The sequence below is a fragment of the Bombus vosnesenskii genome, unplaced genomic scaffold (assembly GCF_011952255.1).
Source record: "Bombus vosnesenskii isolate JDL3184/JDL3185 unplaced genomic scaffold, Bvos_JDL3184-5_v1.1 scf7180000013297, whole genome shotgun sequence".
NCBI classification, from domain to species: domain Eukaryota; kingdom Metazoa; phylum Arthropoda; class Insecta; order Hymenoptera; family Apidae; genus Bombus; species Bombus vosnesenskii.
In genome coordinates, this window is record NW_022882947.1 from 449728 (window position 1) to 472797 (window position 23070).

Here is a 23070-nt window from a genome sequence, read left to right on the forward strand (position 1 = left end):
GCAACAGCTTTTACCAATGTATCGTGCAAGAACAATTTCAATCGACCATCTGTTTATTATTTAAAGAAAGCACAAAAAGAAAGAAAGAAAAACGAATGAATGCGCGTAAAAGTATCGCATGGTCGCGAATCGAATCGCTCGCAAAGAATTGAATTCCAATTGAGGAAACGAAATCATAATATTTTCTCTGACGTTCTTTAGCCTGGCGTTTTCTGTAACGACCAAATCGCCGGCCAGATGCTGCACGTACGGTAGGCCAGCCTCGTAAATTATTCTTAAGTGCTAAACAACCTTGCGTTAAGTAACGTGCACAACCAGGCCGGAATATTCCTCTAATAAACGGACGTTTGTGCGCTCGAATTCCGTGAATTCGATGCTCGTGAATCAGCGTGCCAGGAATACTCGAATTTAAAATTTCATACGTACTTTGAGAACAGACTTCTGCAGAACCTTAGATCGCTCGAATATTTTAAGCTCGAAGCCCGAGCTCGTTCATTAACACCCTTGTCGCGAAATATAATTTCGCTTTGGGAAGTGTTACTATAGACGTTCGATCGCCAACTGCACGGATTGTGGCGCGAATTTTGGTCCTTCTCCGAATGATGGATAATTGATCAAGGGGTGATCACTGCCAAGGTTCACGGCGTTTGCGAAGCAACGGCAGGTCTCCTGGGAAATAGAAGCACATTCGAACGTTAGTAACACGTCGATGTCCAAGACGTTCGAATAACGATACTTTTTCATGTACATATTGGCCCTATCGAGGGAAATTTCGTCAGATTTTTGACGCTGCGAATTTTCAAACGCAAGCGTTAACTCCTTGATTACTTGCAATATTTTACTTGTAAATTACCTGTAATATTATATATCTTTGAAACTAGAATTTCGTTAAAAACGTATGTATATAATGTTCCAAAGAGACCAAGAGATTGGAATACAAAAATCTACGTTCTTGGCCCGTTATTTTTTGCTTCAACGATCAAAGAAATTCCACCCCGGTAAACGTTTAAACTCTACGCAGAAATAAAAGTCCTGCAAATCCAACTGGCTCTCTGTAAAATATCACGTGCAATTTACATTTACGGCGCGCTACAAATTTAATACATAAATTTCATGCCAAGCGCGGAGCCGTTTCGTTACTCAAAAAACCGACAAACGAGAGACAAAAGGATAAAAAAGAAAAAAGCAACAAACAGGACAAAAGAGCAAAAAAGCAAAAAAAGTTGATACGCGCAATGACAGAATCGGATTGAACGAACAAGTAAACCGTTGTTAATCCTTCGATGGCGTAAGTATTTAGTTTCTGCGTTCTCACATATGTTTATGTTTTATACGTTTTTTCTCCCTTTTACTTTCTTTTCTTCGTCGAACGAAGAAATGCCAATAAAAATTCGTATCGCGACTCAGTTTCCATTTCATCTCCGTTGAACAGCGATTATCACCCGGTTAATGATCACCGGTTTTCCACACTTCACGACAAGATCGCCGTCGCATATAATTGCGTGACCGATCTCTCGGATACGATAACGACCAATTAGGTACAGTGTGCGTCATAAGAAATTATTACTTAAGAAATTATTTCACCATTACTCGAGCTCGTTAATTTCCGGTTATTCAGATTTATCGCGTAATTCAATTAACAATACTCGGCAAGAATAATTAGATCGAACGACGGGACGACGATCCATCGATGTTCCACTGCTGTTGTTTCCGTTGGAACGCGTTGGCCAGAGAAATGACTAAAGCAATTAAACGGATTGAGTGCCAACTATTCTTGGCCGTTTCTTTCGGCGTGGAAGTTCCAATGTTCTTAATATACGGCGTATACGCTTCTCCAAATTTTTCAAAGCAGGTATACGAGTCAAATCAAAGTTCGCATCCCTCGTAATCCCACAACGAAGATTCGTTGAAACAAACTTCACTGGGTTAACTGGACTCGTTTATCGTAGACCGTACGCTAACACCGCTGAACCAGACCGAATGATTTGACTGATCGAACGCATCATCTTTGCACGAACGGCCGCGCGATTCTTCATAAGTCTTATGCAAATCTAAAGATAGCCGTAAGCGAACGGAATCTAAGAAAAATGCAAATTCAGTCTCCGGCGTTGGTCGAGATCTCCGTCGATCTGGCAGAACGTTCAACCAGGTCGTTGCATAAAGAAGAGAAAGAGCGAAAGATCGAGCTCCGGATCGAGGTACTATACTACGCGTTTCGTTGGTTCGACGACGATGATAGGCGTGTTACGCGTGGGCGGCTCGTCAGTGTTTCCTCGACAAAGGAGAACACGGTTGTCGGTGGTTGACGTGTGATCGATCCGCCGGATCGCTGCTCGATCCTGATTTACGCCCCCATAAATAATGGCTCCCTTTGCGCCTCCGTGCGATCCTGTCACAGGAATCTATGCACACGAACGACGATCGCGCCGCGGCCATCCAGTGCTCGGTCATCGATCCGTCAAACTGTCGATTCCTCGCTCGCCCGGAGCGGTGTTACGCGGCAAACAGAGTGGAGATGCGTGTCATAAGCAACCGGAGGATACGCTGCGTATCCCGTGTAAACTGTTATTTTCCATGTTAAATGGCTGTTGTCGGGAAACGTTAGAAGACCAGATAAGAAATATACGGCTTCGTTTCGAAAGAACCAAGTACACACGGTACACTTTTTACTCTCTTCGTGCGAACATTTATAATTACGCCCCCGCGAGATTTAACTTTCGAACAAGAAATATTTATAAGAAGTGAAATGAGAAATTTGAAAAAATTGAACGACAAACGAGATACAGCGTGTCGAGTGCGATCGAAAGAAAAAGAAAAAAGGCCAAAAGCAAAGCCTAGACTCGAACGAATCGACGTTTATCGCGTTTACTCGTTCGAGCAAATGTTCAATTGAATTACCTAACGAACGCGATTAATCACCATTTAATAGCGCATAATGACGTAATAATTTTGCACAGTGCGTGCTGCGATCGATCGTCGGTGACCATTACAACCGGTTGTACCATAATAAACGATGCCAATCTCGCAGGAAAGTACGTAAAACCGGAGATCGTTAAATCGTCCTCGAATAAAACTAAATGAAAACACATCGGCCCCGATGCGTGCGCTCTTTTTACGACCGCGGCCGTGCTTTCGTTCGATTTAATATTTAATGAACATTCGAGTAGCTGTACACGCGCCATTACATCTCGCCGTTAACGAGCACGCGTGTTTACATAATAATTAGTAAACGGAACTGCTGTCTTCTCGAGCGAAGAAATTTGACCAACCGTATGGACTCTTATGAAAATTCTAATGAAAATCGGTCATTAAAAATTATGCTCTACCGATAAATTGCAATTTACGCGCGATATTTAAGACGATTAAGTCCGTGTAAATCGTTGTTCCGTGTAAATCGTTCATCCGTTTCTTCCTAACAAAATGACAAACGAGACAGGATATTATTTTATCCTAACTGCCGTGTGTATATATTATCACAACTGTTAGACCGAAAGCTGAGAAATAGCGAAAAAAAAAAGAAGAAAAAATAATATACAGCTCGTTATTATCGTCCACGAGGATCGTGATATAATAGTCTCGTTAAAAATTTCATTGTGCCCCTTTAATCCCGACGCCCCTTTAACTTTGTGTGCCACGTAAAAGCATAATCGCGGCCCTTACATAGTCATCATCGTCAGACGCTGAGGCAGCGAACTTCGTCCTTATCCGGCTATCTTGGCCGCCTTCGGAAACATTAATCACCCAAAGTATCGCACCAGGTAAAATTTCGTTCCTTCGGTTTCCAAGCGTTACTACCTCGCTTTTCTATTCGTTTTCGGAACGAATCGTAAGGTCGAACGGTAAAACCGTACCTTTTTTATCCTTTATCTACCGATAAACAAGGACCAAACGCTCAGCTATAATTGTATCAGCTGTTCGAATTTTGAACCTTTTTCTCTTCGTTCTCGGTGGCCTCTTTTTCGATCCCAACGATCCCAACACGCCTGCAGGATATGTTTCAACGAAATTTCAGCTGGTTCACACCTGTCCTTAACAGGTGACGAAGTTCCTGCCAAGCCGCCTGTCCTCGTGAAAACCTTCTTAAACTTACACGTGGAACGAGAATCGGCGATGAGGAACTCCACGCGCTTGGACGGTGTAAATTTATCTAGCCACGTGACGTTTTTACGGTTCTCTGGCCGCTATTAGGTGGCTTGCAATCGAGTTAATCTATAGATAGAGTCGTAGTGTATTCGATCGGACTTCTGTAGCGTTGGAATTCAAAGCTTCGCCTTAGAAGCATAGAGAGCGAGCTAAATACTTGCGGAGCTAACAAACCGCGAAGGAAAGATTGTCGCGTAAATATCAGAAATCGGGCGAAGCGGTTAATCGTGCAGACCGGTTGCTGCAAACGTCGCTGTAGGTAAAAAGGCGACAGGTAAAAAAAAAGCAAATTCCGTACATTTAAGCGAGAATCGCACGGAAAGAAGATAATAAAAATGTAGGAGACGGCGTCGTGGAGTGCAAGCGTTCGTAACTCGACGTGGGTGTTGTCTGCAAGGACACATGGACGCGCCTCGTGTAATTCCACTCGAGGTCCACAAAGAGAAGGAAGAAGTCGAAGAGACAGAGAGAGGTAGAGAGAGAGGGGGAGAGAAAGAGGACAGGGAAGGACAAAGAGAGAAAAAAAGTATGTATGTATGTAGGTATGTATGTATCTGGTATCGCGATATCTCGAGCGGAGGCGGACTGCGAGAGAAGCAAGAACTTCTGGATCTCGATTTACGGATACTTAAAGCACACCCACGAGTATAGTCTTCTCCATAGACATTAAGGAAAAAAACATCGTTTCGATATTGATTATTGTCGACCTTGCGCTTAGTTACGCCGAAGAGCTATCGTCACGCGGACTTCATTCGATCGACTTTGAGAATCTTCTCGTCTCTCGCTTAACATTGCTTCCTTTTTTTTATATTTACAGTACCATAAAAAAGTTTTAACAAGTCCGAGGTAAATACGCTATTGCGCTAGATAAATTTGGATAAATCGTTGTATATCTCCCGTTCTTTTTTTCCACAGTTTTTTAATTAAGATCGAGCGTAGTCGATACTCGAACGATAGAAAGAAATCAACGACCTGACGATTCCCTCCTTAAACAACATTTTCACGTTAAGTGGCGTTCGGATGGTGGAAGATGGTGGGATAATCGTTTGCCAGAAAATTATCTACAGTTATAGACGGTGCTATAACCACGCTAATCCTCTGTCAATAGCGCAGACTCTATTTGACTTGACGTAACTTGCACTGTAGTGAAATCGGCCGCCTCGAAACGATTAAGCAACCAAAGTGGTCACCTCAAACGAGAATAGTTAACGCGTTTAACTAGTTACCCGCTGTTTCATTAAACACCTCAAAATGGGTCTATTTAACACCTGTTAAGATTCGCCCTGAGATCAACCATGCCGATGTTTAACCAAATCGATACGTCCTTACTTCCAACTTGAAATTGCTTTGCAAGTTGCAGTTTCGTACATGTTGAATATCTAATCCAAGATATCTCGGCCGGTTTATTTAAAAAGTCGCACGATCAACAAACGCAACTTAGACATTTACGTAAAATTTCGTCCTTTGATAAATGAAATTGCGAGCACAAATATTCAGGGTAAGCTAATGACAAAATCGACGCCTATAGAGGAGATTAAAAACTCGTTATGGAAGATATTCGTAAGCTTATCAGTTTTGCGTTACGTCGCAATAATTGGTGCGAAAGAAAAAAATTGCGGATGTTGTTCGAGCTGAAGTCATAATTGCGTTCAGCGCGCTTCCCAACGCGATTTAATTAATGCAAAGTTTGCGAAAGGGAAAGACGAGGAGAATGTTCGAGATAAGCGGGCGAAAGCGCAGGAAAGAAGTTATCCTCGAAATATCGTGTTTGTTGTGCAAACGGGCTTTAAGTTCTCGAAAATGTTACAGTCTCTGGTAATTTACAGGACGAAATTGAAAAACGGATATAAAACGAAGTTGTACTCCTTCTTTCGATATTTCGATATTTCTTGTCAGGCTTCCTAGACGCGCTCTACTTTTAAGCAAATTCGTAACGTTAGCGCATGGTATACGATTAAATTGACACGGATTCAAACGATAATTATATAGTCGAGAATTGTTTAAGTTTTAATTAAAAGGCAACATACAGAAAATCGTTCACTTGCGTTGCTATTTATCGCTGTTTGCGAAACATCGTAAGAGCGAACGCAGATTAAAACAGTTGTTTATTATCCGCGGATTACCTGTCGATCAAATAACGAGGAATTTCTCTTACCAAGGACGATGTTGAACTTGCCATTTTTTTTATTAACGCGTTAATCGCATCGCGATGAAAACATTTATTTACCGTGTTTTGTCTCGCTCTCTTTTTTTATCCCGATGCCCTTTATGGAAACTCTTGCCGCAGACAAGTATTTGCGCGCGTCAACCGCACAATGTTTCCACCGGAAATGTTGGTCGTTTGTACCATGGAATGGCTTGTATTATTCGAAACAAATGGCGTTTAAAATAAACAAGAAAATGAAAAAAAAAAAAAAGAAATACGCACAACAAAAAAAAAAAAGACTATAGATCGCTCGAAAGGGACAGATCAATTTTTTTCTCTCTCTTTCTCTCTTTCTCGTCTCTATTATCTTGTCTATTATATACTCGTATACATACCACGGGGACAGAGAAATAGAAACTTGATTTCGACTTAGAATATGTGATATATCCGAGCAGAAGATAATTTTACGTGCAAAAATGAGCGGAAGCCTCGCACTCGAGAAAATAGAATTCGAAGCATGTAAATTATACCGATGTCGTCGACGATCGCGCTAAACGCGTTTCATCGAGAGTCGCTTAACGACGAGCGTGCATTTCCTTGAAAACTTTCTTCTTTCTTCTCGACTTATTTTTTCACGTAGAATAATCCAACGCTCGCCTATATCTAATATCGCCCTGTACAGTATACATAGCCCTTGGACAGGATTCGGTCGCTTTTCAACGATAGGCATCGTGGACGCGTTGCTTATTTTAACTAACAACAGTCAAATGCAATTACGTCGGGTCCCATGCCCTTGCCGGAAGCGCCCACATAAACGAGCTCTTGTATCCGCTCGCCTCGTCGTAAGGTCGTGCGCCGCATACCTGACGCATGACGCCAAGTTTTTAAGATACGCTTACTATTTGACCGACGGTAATTTCGAACCAACCAACGGAATCGTGCAACGTAACAACGATTAACCCATTTGCATCTGTGACGCGTATACGCGTTCGATTTTCCTGCTCGCTATTCCTCACGCTTATCGTAATGTTGTTGGTATCGTGTGAGCTGCCGTTAAGCATTAGGAGAAAAATTAGAAAAAATTAGAAAAAATTACATAGTACGACGGATAGAGTAGTAGTCCTTGCGTTTTTAAAGTTTCGGCGAAATCGATGACCCGAACGTTTTGTATTGTCCTCGTTCGATATAACGAAAGAAAATTTGTTTCGTAATAAGGCTATATTGTTCATTTTTCCCTATGATGCAAATGGGTTCGGTCGCATTTCACGGTCCGTCGATTCGTCGATAGCATTGTGCGCCATTGGCCTCGGTATCGCGCGGCTAGACTCGCTTTTCGTTCGCCGTGAACGCGAGAATGGTTTCTTAGAGGGATTCCTTTTAGAGGCCTCGACGAGAACGTTGGATACAATTGATCAACTCGATGCTAAAATAAGCAACGCGTTTGTTATTCGCTCCGGCGGGGTTTAAATAGAAGCGGCGGAATGAATGACGCGAGTATGAAACCGGAGAATGTGTGTGCGTCGCTTGCTATACTCGATTGAATGGTCGTGGGCCTTGAAAGGAGTTCTACGAAATTCAAAATTCTACTTTGCAACGAATGGGCACGAACGTTGATAATACGATACTATCGCTCTACGTTTCTGTAAACAGTTGTACAGAGACGATTCGAAGAGAAAGAAAGAGATCAGTGTCAGAACTACTCAAGACTGACGTGGTACGAAATTAGTTATCGAGATCGATTTAAATTTGACGATTAGAGCTTTTCAAAGTAGATATCTTTGATCTTGTAACTCTGGAAGAAGGAAGAACGCTCGTTTCGAGGTATGGAAATTATCTTCCACCGTTTGTCGTTACGACACCTACGATATTTGTTTAACTCGGGCTCACGGAATTATAGCTGTTATCTTCGCGCAAACCGATTGTCTTTCTAATTGATGAAATTCGCCTGACTGCTATAGCTAATTTCACGCCAGTGATGATTTCTTTTCACGCCCAAGTATTTTCTAACTTCCCGTTATTATTGCTTTGTGGCTTCCATTACCATCGATCGTTCCTAGACTCTATTTTGGATATGCGATATAAAAGTTTAGAATATCGAACATCGAACATCGAGCAGCGAAATGATACGATAAAGCATTACTTTAAATGTCCTTTAAACGTAAATCCGTCGTAAAGATACATAACACGCAGAGTGTCCCATTTTAATAGATCCACGAAAATATCTCGAAATAGGTATACGTTATTCGAAAAAGTGATTCGAATAAGACTTACTATGTTTCGAGGAGGACATCGTAACGATCGCGAATCTTAATTACGTGGACGCGATTTCGACGCATCGAGCTGACCTTTGTTTTCTCAAATGGAACTATACGTTTTTCATATACCGTTCGACGCAGTCTTTGATTCTCTATAAAGTAAGTTTCAGTCGAATCGTTTTTTCGAATAACGTATAGCTTAAGAGATATTTTCGTGGATCTATTAAAATGGGACGCCCTGTATGTATATTTATATCGGGGCAGAGCGTTTGAATTATTCTTTGGTTCCTGAACGTCGAGTCACGTTTACGCCGTGTTCTCGGTTTTGCGCCGCGAGAAACACGCGTGAATCATTGGCGTATTACGCAATGTTACGAGCAGAACCGTGAAAACGGTGGTGCGTATAAAGCGGTGCGTATTTTATATCTTTTCATCGTTCGTCCGCTTCGTCGAAAGAAAAGTCGAATAGATTCTGCTCGATTTCTTCGTGCCACACTGTGCATTTGATTGATTTTTTGTTCTACGGGAATTGAAGATTAGATATGCATGAACACGTAGTATACTACATATTTCTATATATAATATACGCATCTCGCATTGATATCTAGTACACTAATGCCTTTTACGTAATGTTTTATCGTTTTAGAATATTATTTTTTTAGTACCAGAGCTTTTGCGAAGGAAAAACGCCAACACGCGTGGAAGTTAGCGCGATTATAAAAATTTGTTGGATTTTAAATTTCTAATTGATATTGTACGCATATATATATATATATATATACACACCATATATATGGTCAGAAAATTCTCGGAAATCTCTCCGTAACGAACTGAGACTCGTTTAATGCAACAGTTACGTTACAACTGCATCCATTATCATGGTAATCGCTACGATCTCCATACGAATTATTTTAAACGCATCTAGTTGTTCGCTACGTATAATCACGCTTCTAACATAGCTATCGACGATTACGTCCGTTGAGTTAGCAATTGAATGCTTAGAAAAAAGATGGAAAAAACATGTAAGTTCTTTCGGACTCATACGACGGTATAGTACGTAATATGAGATAATTCCCATTGCAAAGTTATGCCACGACGTAGCATATTGTGGTTTTCCTACATACCGACGTCTTTCGCGATACATATAAGCCAAGTATTCGTCGTTACAGTTTCTTTTTTCTTTCTTTTGTGTCACTCACCATGAATTCCAATGACAAGCTCGTCAAGGACACGCCACGACAGCATTGCACTCTACCAACAACTCAACGTCGCTCTTGCCAGTCACTTAAATAATAGCTTGTGGAGGACCGTTGGTCGTGTTGTTGTTTTAATGACGAGACTACTTGACATTGAAACCGTCGAATATATTTGAAAATATTTATAAATATGATAGAAAATACAGAGTCAACCGTAGATCGCTCGATACTGGTCGTTCTAAGAATGTCGGGTAAGAACGTACGATACCAACTGATTCGCTGATAAAAATGCTCAAGATTGAGACTGAAAACTGGTCGTCTTAACGATCGCGTTCGTTTATTTATACCGATCGGGGAAGTACCGAAAAGTGTAAGTGCAACTTCGGTTGACGGTTGCTCGTAGCGGCAAAAAATTGTTTCGCCCGGAGTTTGTTTATTATTACATTTTGTATATCCTAACGGTGTTGATACTACGAGGTAAAACAAAAACATGGTTGTAATTGTCCTGTAGCTCATGTGCCGCTACAAGCTCGAGTAACAACAACACCATTGCGTTCTAAAAACGTCTCACCGCAGTGAATTTAGACTTTCGACAGGGAAACATTTGGCTTACGAATACACAGATAGATTCTTCGATTTGTTTCACGAAATCGAGTCACGTTCGCTTTAAAAGCGTTTCGTCTTATTCGAAGCGGCGCGGCGATTTACGTTGATTTATTTAGTAATCAAGTAAAAAAAAAAAAGAAAAAGAAAAACAGAATAGCCGAAACTCCTTAGCCTCTAAGCGATACCGAATCGAAGCGAATTTTTAACCACTGTATGCCAAACTGGCCAGACCACGACTCTCGCTCTCGGCTCGGAAAAATATATTTCAATTTCGAACCGTACGTTCGTACGCGAGACTTGCATCAGCTTCGATCGTCGCTCATTACGATAGCAAAACGCGAGAACTCGATGACGAGAGCATCGCTTGCATGAAATAACAGTTGAAACCTTGATGTCACGTCGATCCGAGACGCGGTTAGTCATTCAATAATCATTTGTTTCAATTCCTCGCCTCGGAAGAACGAGTTCAACTCAACGACCTCTGCTCCAATTATTATTGGCCGTGTAATTTCATGCCATGCCACCGTTCTGGTACTCTGATATTTCACGTAATTGTGCAATCCCGACAAGCCACGACGAACCTTGAACGTAGTACGTACATCCTCGGTAAAACGGTCGCGCGACGGAACACAACGAGTCATTGTGATCGTCGAAGAGCGACCAAATGGAGCCGCATAATGGCCGGCCTGTGTGTATCACCGTTGACGACCAATTCCTCGTTATCCTGTTGGAGGCTCGTGAATCACTCGACGTGCGAGAAATGACGAATTAGCAGCGTCGATAGACGGAATGTTAGTCAGGAGGGGATCGTTAGTCACTTCGCGAGCTTCTCCTTACGATCTTACAACCATTTTATTCTTCTCTTTTCATGTCATTTTCTTTCTCTTTTTCGTTCCGTTCTTTCCTCTTTGATATACGTGCGATCAACTAATTACTTATCCTATTTGATTTCGAGATAATTTTCGAAACACGAAGAACGTACGACAGCCTGACTAACTTGCATTTTGCTTAAACTTTATTTGCCAAAAATCCACCGCATAAAATCTAACGCGTTATTAGAACGTGATTAATTTAATTCGACCCGTACTAATAAATTGTGACAGATACGGGCAGCGGAGTTACGGGTAGAGGAGATCGAGTCTTGTACCGCTCGTCGGTCGAGTGCACGTGTACTCGATGGAACTTCAACAGTTCAGTTTGCACCACGATTTTCGATACGTGTACTCCGTCCTATATTTCCTGCCTGAGAATCGAAGTTCTTCGAATCATCAATTTTTCATCGTTTCTAGCTTTAGCAGATATTTCCATTATTCGGTATATTAAACGAAATTCTTACGATTATCTCCGAATCTCTGTAAAAAGATAAAAAAAAAAAAGAAAGATTTTTTAAGCAAAACCTTAATCAAAGTTTGGAATTAAATAATTCTATTTCTTCCGCTATCGATTATTCCCGACATATTATCGAATTTTAAGCTCTCTCTTTAAGCGTTTTATCCTTCGTTCCCACTACTTCTTGCTTTTATCTAATGCCTCGCACGCACGTGCGATCGCTTGTTCGTTACATCGAACGAATCGACTCTTCTTTTTATTCATTTCCTCCGAGAATTTTTTACCAGCTTCGTCGTTCGTTCTTTTTCGTTTTTTCTTTTGCCTTCGTTCTTTGCGGCTTTTAACCGAATAGACGACAACGGACGCTAGTTCGAGACTACAGGTTCTTCGTAACGCCGCCGAAGGCTGGTAAAAGAGGAAACCGAAGAAAGAACCGTGGCAAAGTTTACCCTGAAAGTCTTTCTTGAAAGCGAAGCGTCACGGAAGATTGTTTTACCCTGTCTGAACGGTGAAACAACCGATGTTGTGGATTAATGTTCGCCAATGTATAAAAGAAAAATGGCCGGAGCGTAGAGAAAAGATATCACGTTACAAAGAGAAGAAATTTTGTTGGGCAATTATCTATAGAGAATGGTTAAAAAGGTTACGATACAAGTATCGCAACAGATTAGAAGGTAACGAGACGACAGTGTTCCCAAGTTAAAAACGCATCTTCATCGTGATTTTTTAAATAATTCGCTTTTTAATTTCGATAGGAGCATCAACGCGAAAAAGAGGGGCGAGAACAGAATTGGATCGGTTAACCATGATGGTCGGAGTTCGTACTAAACGAGTCGGCTTGATAGTCAGGTTCGCACGTCGAACTTCCGCCTCGGGTAGGCGTCGGGCACGCGGAAGCGGCGAATCGCCAGGACAACCACGTGCTCGGTCAGGTTTCCGTCCTCGTTTTCCATGCGACCCCGTCGCGTCGCGTCGTCCCGTAGCTTGTGTACACGTCGTTAGCAGCCACTTGTCACAAATCCACTTCAATTTCACGCGACGTAACGCGGTCTTTCCATTTTCTTTTTCCCTAGTGTTGCCTTTTCCCCCCTTTCCCTCTTCTTCCATCTCTCTCCCTCTTCCTAGTTCCTTTGTGTCATTTTTACTGCTTCTTAAAGCGAACAGACTTTCCTGTTTTTCTCTGTCGTTCCTCCACAACGAGAGTAAACTCGGACCCAAGAACACAGCCATTCCTCTTTCTGTCTATCGCCGCTAACAAGGCGGACGATTCAAATTGCGCGTTGTTTCTACCTCAACCCATGTCCCTTTTACCCTCTGTAGCTCTCGTTCTTCTTTCCTGACACCGCGTCCCACTGTCGAGCCGCTCGTTTCCTAGCGCTCTTGTTCCGCCGAGCGCAACGATGATTACCGGCCCGTGAAACATTGACGAGGATTCGAACGATTCGATCGAAATTACGCGTAACGAGTCTCGACTTGGGTCAGTTCGGAGATTAGACGTCGTCTCCTCGTCCTTTCGTTCCCTCCTTTCCTAATCGTTTCATCCTCTCGGATACGTCGCAGGGTCGCGACGCTCTTGGTTTATCGACTATCATTATGTGTTTTCTTTCGTATAACTTTACACCAGGTTGTATGTAGGTTGTATGTAGGTTGTAGTTTCTTGAACGGGACAGATGGAGTATTCGAGGGTAAGTTCGTTGACTTCGCTCGGACTGATTTTGAGTTTGGAAGGTTTTGAGACGCAAGTAGGAGAAGAGACGCAAGGACGAATGACTTGCCCGCTGTGACCGAAAAGTCGAAACGACGAACAACGACTGTCATAGCGGGAAGATGTAAATTTTATACGGTGGAAGAATCCCGCCGTTACGCTTTCTTGTCTCCCATAAACGACACGAAGATCCTAAGAAACGGGATCAGCGATAAACGGGAGAATGGCCGATCGTGTTTGCGAAGCCTGCCGCCTCTAAGAAGTTGGCGAACCGTTTCTTCCAAAGTTTGGCAGCGTGACGCGTGTGTGCAAACTTATCAAACTTTAAGATTGCACGGCAACTTCATAAACGTCTCGCCTAGTCTCTGAAATTTCTGACAGGCAAGACAAACGCGAGCGCCCAGGCCACTCGCTCGATCTGTCCTCAGAAACGAGCCACACGCGGAGGAAAACTTTTTGCCGCCGATCTTTCTGCATCGAATTTCCGCGAAATCTCGTTCGATTCGGCGTGTCAAGCGCGTCTGGTCGGAATAAGAAGGATAGCAGGCAGCGAGTAGCTGGCTATGCTTCTCGAAGATGGCGTTACAAGGGGAGGCTGTATCCATGGCAGCTTTAATTCTGTCTGTAGGATGGCTTCCATCGTTTCGTCTCTGCCTTCCTGTTATCGAACCCATAACGCGAAGAAAGCTCGATGTCTCGCTATGCTTCAAGCGTCTATTCCTCCTAAGATTCGTCGACTAGAAAAGCTCTGGATTTAACCGGCTTCGACTTTCCATTTATTATGGAAAGATTATTATTCCGTATTATAACGTATTATAGAAACGTTCTTGATTTATAATTATTTTAATCGACGTCGTTTCTTCGCGATATTTAGACTCGGGATCTAGAAACGATAGATGGGTGGGAAATAAAAGTAAACGGCGCGTGAAATTTAACATTTAACCCTTTAATATCGCGTCGTAGTATCGAGCGATCGATGTTAAACATTGACGTCGAAAAAGCACTGTCCGATGCGTCCACTTTTTTTATGCGACGCATCAAGCGCTATCGATAAATTAATAACAAGCACTATTAATTCCCCTGGTGATGGACCGATCTCGCTGGCGAGTCCTTGATCGAATGAATTTTTGAAAGCTTTAAAAAAAGGGGACAAAAGCGAAAAGCGCGAGCGGACGTGAATGCGCGAGTCATCGTGTTTCGACGAGGTTCGTTTAATGTCGCAATCATTTTTCATAGCTTATAATTTCGATAGAGACGGATTGGTTGTTCGAGGAATTAAAATGTCGAATTATGCCGTCCGATCGATTCTCCGTTTTTAGTTAGATTTTAAATAGATATTTGGAATTATACGCGTCTCGCAGGCTGCGACAAATTGTAGCTGCGATAAATGTAAAGGAGAGGACGCCACGAAGCAAAACGATAACGGTTTCTATTTAAGAAAGAACGAATAAAATAGCTGGTTGATAGGTCCTTTGGTAAGCAGTTTCTACGTCTTTAATTTAACGAGACTCCACGAAGGCGTTGTTCTTTATTCTTTATTGTCCTCTTTTATCGCCGATAAATATTTTCTTGCCAAGAAATGAAATTCTTGCGGAGCTTGCAAGTAACTTAATGGCACTTGACCCCACTTCGGTCCAACATTTTTGCTCTTGCTCGTAAGATCCTTGTTCGCATCGTAATCTCCCAAAGTACAGAAGTTTTGCTCTATAAAGAATGATCATGCGAATGACCGTCGAAACTATGGTCGTTAACACATTTTCACTCGACGAATTCAGGCAGGATAATGATCGTCCCCTCGAAAGCTGAGAGTAATTTCTGAAACTTGGAGGATCGAGACGAGCACCTTTGTCAAGCGAATATCGACTAGAGAAGTTTTTAATCGATCGCGTTGATAAGACGTTTTTAGGTCGTAACTAACGACGATGTTAAACGCAAGAAGCGTTTACACGCCATCGTTTCTACTTCGATCTGTTAAGGTATAATAAATTAATAACTTTATTAGCACACGACATCGATACATATATATTACACTCTGAAAACCTCGAGAACCTTCTTACACGCACGCTTGTTGTCAAACAGACTATTCTAGAAGCTTCTAACATCTAACAACAGTCTTTTGTCTCAACTAAGACCTGGACATCCTCTGACGCTTACACACGCACTTCCATGTACAGTGGAAATGTATCATCTACCTAACACGATCCTGTAGTCGCTTACGCCTAGTCGCGCTTCTGTTCATTTAAGAATCTCGAGAAAGAATTTCGAGAAATAAAATACCGAACTCGAAAGGAGTCTATATTCGTTTTATTCGTGGAATCGATACATCTTTGAACACCCATTCCACTGGCGTACGGTTCATAGCCGTATCAAGAAACCGCCAGAGCGAAGATACATTTTATTGTCGCGAATACAGCTCGTGCTTCCTGTCTCTCGCACGGATTCCAACAAAGCTGCACGCACACCGATCGTAGCAGCGTATCCTCTTTGCTCCTCGGAGTAACCGAGGTCTCCTTTATTCCCTGCCGTCCCTCCCTGACCTGTTCTCGTTCCTTTTCGCGGAACCTTACGCTGGAAACCGACGTTACAACGTTTTTATGGGACATGCCCCTGGAGAGAATCCAGGAGGGTGCAGATTCATCCGGCCTCGTTTAGATACGACTCCTCCGCCAATTCAGATACACCGAAATTGCGCAAACCGGCGGGCATAACCGCGGCAGTAAAACCTTCATCGTGCCTCTCGTGTCCCCTTCCCTACCTCTCATACCCCTGCCATCATTCTACCGCGCGGTGTTCTCTTCTCTCTTCTCTCTTCTCTCTTCTCTACATCCTCTTCGACCTCTGACCCCGTCTTCCGCGCTCGTATTTCGCTTTTTCCCTTTTCCTCTGTTTTTTTTCTTCATCCTCGAAACGGAGGCCATTTCTCGCGCGCATCAAACGTCTCGACCTCGCCACAGCCCACCTCTTACTTTTCGTTCGTCGCGTCGTTTGCATTCGTTGGCTGTTATTCTTTTCACTCTGATGAGAACTCGGTAACTCGGAGGATAAGGAGAAATTCGAAATGAAATTATTTGGCAATTTTAATCTGTTACTTTACTTTAAAACTAGCTACGACGTGGCGACAAACGTTTTGTCGTTCCTGTATTTCAAGCTTGCGCTGAGAAAATATTTCTTTACTGAAAAAACTCGACCGTTACTTGAAATATATAACAAACGCACACGCCGCGAATAACGTAAAATGTGAAATATCGGCAGTAAAAAGAAAACTGTGTTTCAAAGCATCCGACCTTCTTTCGTGCACACGTTTCGCGCAATTTTTCGCGGTATGAGATTTCAGGGAATTTACGCAACGTATTAACGCCGCAGATGTTTAGCTTCAACGGAAGTATTTACGCAAGAAGCTATTGAAACACAACATATGGCGGCACTCGGCGAGTGTCGAGGTTTCATCTTTGCCTTGTTTCCGGTGAAACTGCATCTCGCGTAAACGCCGTGCTCACGCTGTAAGTGCAGAAATGTGTTTACACGGAGCCGGAAATGCATGTAACCTTCGTAAAATAGTTGGTGACGTGCCGAAGACGAGTTACCGCTCGTAAATCTTTCTAACGTCTTATTTGCGAAGAAAAGCGGTACTTTCCCTTTTAAGAACGATCTGAAGAATTTCAGCAGCAAACTTTATCAAATCGACAGCAAATACTTTGTAGCGCAATTAAGATAAAACAATCGGATAAGAAATCGAACGATCTATACTTTCGATGGAATTGGCATAAAAAATATTTCTACACGAAAGGAATTTTCGCAAATCGTGTCGGTTGTATATTCCGAATCTGTAATAAAGACGAATCGATATACATATTTCCATCGATATTTGTTTCCGTTTCCATTTATTCGCGTAATTTATGCCTCGATTTTATATTCTATACAAACGACTCTATCGGGTCAATTTATATATGGACGCGTTGCATCGAGAATACAACGGACATTTATGCACGGCGTGAAAATTTGAAAGCTACGGCGGGCCCGTGTGTGTTCCGACTTTTTACATTTTGTAATCTCCTGTCATGGAAATACAGACGGTATTCGCGTGTCCGAAGTCAGTAGTTTACAGTTTACAGCGATGCTTCTTTCGATGCTGCCACAAAGATTTCTCTCTCAACTTCTAGAATCAATACACAGACCATAACCGAGACAGATGTAATTAGAAATCTCGGTCCCTTATGACAGAATGAAGTTGCTACAGGCTCTCCGTATGTAATTATTAACAATTATTTTCGAAACCATCTCGACTAACCGTCCTGGAAGAAAAGCAAGCGAACGTTCGCCAGTCACCATTGACAGGTTAAACCGACGCGATTCGAGCAGAACCGGCCGCCAATTAAACGGTTTAAGATTCGCGGTGTCAATTATCCCCGACGATGACTGTATAAAGTCATCGACGCCGACAACGACGCCGCCGACGCGAACCGCCCGCGGCCTGTAACATTCTCTTCCCCGACGGATCCATCCCCTTCTGCCCTCGTTTGCCCCTGTCGACATCCCCTTTCCGGAAGCACCTTGCTCTTCCTCGAGTCACCCCGTCACCTGGCAGCCTCGAGCCGCAAACTTCGTACCTATGCTAATTGACTCGGCGTACAACCCGTTCTCTTGCTCACTCCCGCATTCCTCCCTCGACTTCCCATCCATCTATCTTTTTCTCTATATTTCTCTCGTTCCACGGTCGACACTGTAAACGATGGTGGTTTAAAGTCAATTAACGCGTTCCCCGAGACAGCTCGTTCTGACCTTTTCGATCAACGAACGACCGGCTCGGCGTCGAATTCCATTGTTCCTTCGATATGCGGCCGGCGAACTGATTTTTCTTTCTTTTTGCTCGCGCCGCTCCGCGTTTGATGAATTTATTTTCAGCGTCGGATTCAACTCGTCTGATTGAGTTATCGATTTTCGTCGACGTTCCTAAACGAACCGCGGACTCAACCTGCGGATATCGCAGTCTGTGTTAGTGTCGCGAGTTTTGCTTTTTTACAGGGACAAATATGTACACCAGCCGTGACGACACCCGTACGTCGGGTTGTACGATATTATTTTTAAGAGACTTTAGCGTTTCCTCGAAGAGTCCTCGCGACAAGCTTCGATAGACTTGTCGGAAACAAAGCTGGTCAATTTAGTTCGAAGTTAGATTAATGGTCGAAACTCGTAACAATCGTACAAGGATACAAGTTATCGATGGCCAGATTCGCAGGAATGGAAAGTTTTGTTGAATATTAATCGATAAGCTGATAATTAAGCTTCGACATCGATGAACCTGTGTACTCGTCAATTTGGGAAGTCCAGCGAAACAGCTGATTAACTGTTTCGAAATTTTGCAATTATAGATTACGCGACGCAACGTTACGACTGAACAACAAATCTAGGCGACTGTACTTTGTACTTCGCGAAACCACTGTACGACTTAAAAATATCACCGATCGCGTTTCGCTTTATTTATTATTAATTATCGAGCCGAACCGAACTTGAAATTGTAGAAATAGCTGGTGATACGCGTTAGTTTCTGCATAAGGTAATCGGTCGATATTGTTCATAAAATTAAGACGAAAACTTGCTACGATTAAATAGATCGAATTCATCGAATCGAAGAAAAGATTGCGCACGAAGAGAAAATCGATCAGAGAATGAATCAAGAAGCAAACCACGAAAAATGAATCATCGATGTCTCTAAGAGCCCAGCGAGGAACGTTCTGGCGAGTCTTATGAGCGCAACAAGCGCGGTATAAAGACATCGATGTATAAGCGACACGGAGAGTCACATTTCTGGCCAATTCAGCGAGTTACAAGGCTGACGTCATCGCTCGACATAATTCGATTCAATTCGCTTAATTTTGCGAAATTGCCAATCTTCTGGGCGCGTCCGCGTTACCAACCTCCTCCGTCATGCTGACCTATCCTTCTAAATCCCTTCGTTCGTCCGCCTCTGCTACCTTAAGGGGAGGCTATTCCTCCAAATTCGTATTAAAGTTCCACGACTTTTTTGATTGTTAGAAAAGAAGTTACAGACTATTTTCCACTCTGTAAACTCTTTTTTTTAAATATATGTAGCATGGGATCTTGAAGGAGGGAGCAGAGACGTTGTTCTTCTTAAACTTGGGTAAAATAGAATATTTAACGAGAAGAGAAGATTAGACCAAAAATCATCCGTATATATCATTGTACGTATCGTCCGATCTCGTACGCATTCGTACATCCATTGGCATATTTGATTTCCTGCAAGAAATTATCGCATATATACAGAGAATCGATCGATTTATTTATTTTTTTTGTCAAGGATAGAAGCTTGTAGATGCTTCGCATGTTCTGCTGATTCGCCTCTAAGCCGTCATAATAAAAGCAAATGAATCGATGAGCGAAGAGAATCGAAAGTGGAAAGTTGTACGATCCGAAGAGCGATTCGATCTTAAACGGCAGTTCGATTTGCTCGTCGAAGTATCATTCGCCTGTTGCAGCGAGGAGATGCAAACGATCGTTGCCTCTAAAAGCATTTTTCGATTCTCGATATTCGGTTACGACGTTCTCTCTCCGTTGTTCTTTCGCGTTTGTATCGTTTTTGATCATTTTCGTAAAGTTAGAATACCGTTGGCGTTGGGAGAAAACGACGAAACACGCGGCAGCTTTTGCACGATCCTCATTTTCTTTTAGATCGTGGCTGCGCATGCCTGCCCGACCGCCATGGCGTACACCACCATTAAGGTCATGGGGTCAGAGTATCTCGAACCTGACATTCCTTCCCACGAACGATTTGGTGCACCGTCGAATTTACGATCCACTCCTTTTCCTCCCCTTTCTCGGCGCTTTCCGTTTCTTCGGCTTCATCTCCCCGCTTTCGTTTTTCGAACAAACCCACGGTTTCGCACAATTTGTTTTTCCAACACAGATTTCCTACGTGTGCTGCTTATATGTTACATATTACAGTGTCATATCTATCATCTCTATACGATCACAGCTAGCTTTCTATTTCGGATGATATCCTCCTGTCTACTCTCGGGAACCGTAGGATCGTAACGTACTATTCGTTTTTATTTAGAGTCATTAATGGTAAAATAATAAATTGCGCGTCTCTTTTGGAATAAAGAAATCTGTCATCGATCGACAGAACATGCTATAATTTGCGAAATTCATTAAATAGAATTACTAAAGTAGAAAATCGATACGCTGAAAACGTCGACCTCTTTCTTCTAGCCACTTAACCACATTTGGAACGAAGGCTATGATCATGACTATTTATGTATATGTTTATTAATATGTTTATTCACTTGAGATATATTTTACTATATTTTGTTATACCGTATTGAGTAATAATAATAATAATAATAATAATAATAATAATAATAATAATAATAATAATAATAAATGGAGTCCTACAATACTTTCTTATCATGTGATATCTACTTCTTCATGGTCTTTGTCCCGTTTCTTTTCTCCTTTTCCTTGCTTTACTTTTTTTCATTCTTCAATTCTTTTCTTATTGTATTTATTATTGTATTTTTGTATTTTATTCGGCTTATTATCGGATTCTACTCATATAATAACGATAATAATAATGATTGCTTGGAAACCTCTAATCGCTTGTTAGCTGCTCAGATAATTTTGAGATAGTCGTTCGAAATTTAATTTAGATTTTAAAAATTTTAATTAACGAGAAAACTGAAACATCGATGTCGCGATCGATTATAAACTAATATCTTCATCAGACCGTAGATTTGTAAATATTAATTACATCGTAATAATTACGATCGCGATTCGATCGAATTACCCATCTTCGATGAACGGATGCATCTCGAAGTAATTGCATTTTTCTTCGGTGAAATACGGACGCGTAATCTGACTTTGAAGGCCGAAGATCATACGCTTGTGAAGTTTCAACGAAAGAAAGAATCTTGTTCGGTGAAAATAAAGTTTAGATTTAGAATGCGCGAGTTTCTGTGCCAGGATCGAGCATAGAGCAACCCTCGAATAGTCCGAGCGCTCGAAATTTCAACTCGTTGAAAGTTATTCTGTTCATTTTACTGTCCAACTATTTGAAGGATGCTTGAAATATATCGAATAATTTTATAGTTTAATCGTTCGCCCTTTTTCCCGATTCGTCAAATTATTCATCGAAACTATAGAAATGTACAAAGAATAACTAAAAAAAAAAAAAACTATAGAAACTTATCGAAATTGTTATCTCGATTCCACTACTAAATATATAATTGATGATACGAGATAATAAAATCCAAGGAAATAGAAGCAGAAATAGATTGATATTACACGCGATCAAAGAATACTGTGATAGGACTCTAACATGTTTATGAAATCTAGCGATGTTAAGGAGTTCCGAGAAGGCTTGTTTGCAAGGTTGATTCGGCCTTTTCACTGTTTAAATAAAATCTGCCCATGCAACTTCTTTATCCTTCATTTTAGACAGAAGGTTCAGCTCGCTCGAAGCAAATATCCGTTACCTCGCAGCACGCGAAACTAGATTTCTCATTTGGAGAAGAAAAATAACACGTCGGACGTATCTCCGTTCCTCTCTCCAAGAAACGAACGAAGGTAAATGATTTCACGACAGCGTATGATATCCACATCTGTAGAAACGTTTCCGTAGGAATTATAAATAAACTTGACGTAGACGGTGACATTTTTCATCCTTTTTCCATACAACACGATTAATCTATTAGACGAACTTTTCAAATGATTCTAAAGTTATGTCTCGATTTAATATACAGGTTGGTCTAAAACGAAACGCTAACGCCTCTTCTTAACAACTCGATGTCGCACGCTCGCCACAATATCGCTCTCGTTCGTCTTCCGACTGAAAACAAACGTGGCGAACGATCGTCAGATACCGATATCGCTCCCGACTTTCCTCCGCTAAACAGGTTTTCGATTTTTTTTTCGTGGCAAAGCAGCTGCTACGCTTTTCATAGTAGTATCCAGCGAAGAATGGGAATAATTAACCTCGTACCAATTGCGAAGAAAGTTGAAAGATCAAAGAACCAATTCGACACCTTTGGTCGCGGTAAGCGATAGTCTCTAAAACCGGTCTTATTTCACTGAATCTCCATCGATTTCTATCTAGGGATATCGGGATCGTGCTCGGCCAATGATTGATCCGATAACTAGATCGAATTCCAGTGAGTGGCGATAAAATCTGCCTAGAAAAGACTAGTATGCAGACCAGGGAGTAGAGTGAGACATCAGATAATCGAGCCTTTCAGCTCTAATCTCTGTTACTTTGCCGAGATTATGCTGACCCCGGTGTTTGCATCGAATGCAACCGGCGAGACATTTAGCAATCCGTAGAAATTGGATTCCCTTCGTCTCCGTCTCCCCGCTTTTCCCACTTCGGCCATCCTCGAAACAAGAGGGAAAGGGGGAAAAGGAAAAGGAAAAGGAAAAGGATAAGGAAGAGAGCTGGCATCGGAAGAATTAAAAGAAAAAAAATTCTGAACAGCGATGGAGAAAGATGAAATCTATTTACCTGTGAAGCTCGCGCGCGCGTCGATTCAATTTTCCGGGAAGTGTTTTGCGTTTCGAAGCCTCGGAACGACGCAATTATAACTGCCGCGAAGGATATCTACATCTATATATATATATATATATATATATATATATATATATATAGAGAGAGAGAGAGAGAGAGAGAGAGGGACATACACC

The 23070-nt window shown here is 41.9% G+C and overlaps 1 long non-coding RNA gene across 1 annotated transcript in view; it reads right to left on the reverse strand.

The window, feature by feature from the left end:
• The window catches only part of LOC117233549, a 58965-nt gene that overhangs the window by 29662 nt on the left and 6233 nt on the right, over nt 1–23070 (reverse strand). The window contains exon 2 of the long non-coding RNA XR_004493341.1: nt 423–669. This is a non-coding gene — a long non-coding RNA (uncharacterized LOC117233549). The remainder of the gene's footprint in view (nt 1–422; nt 670–23070) is intronic.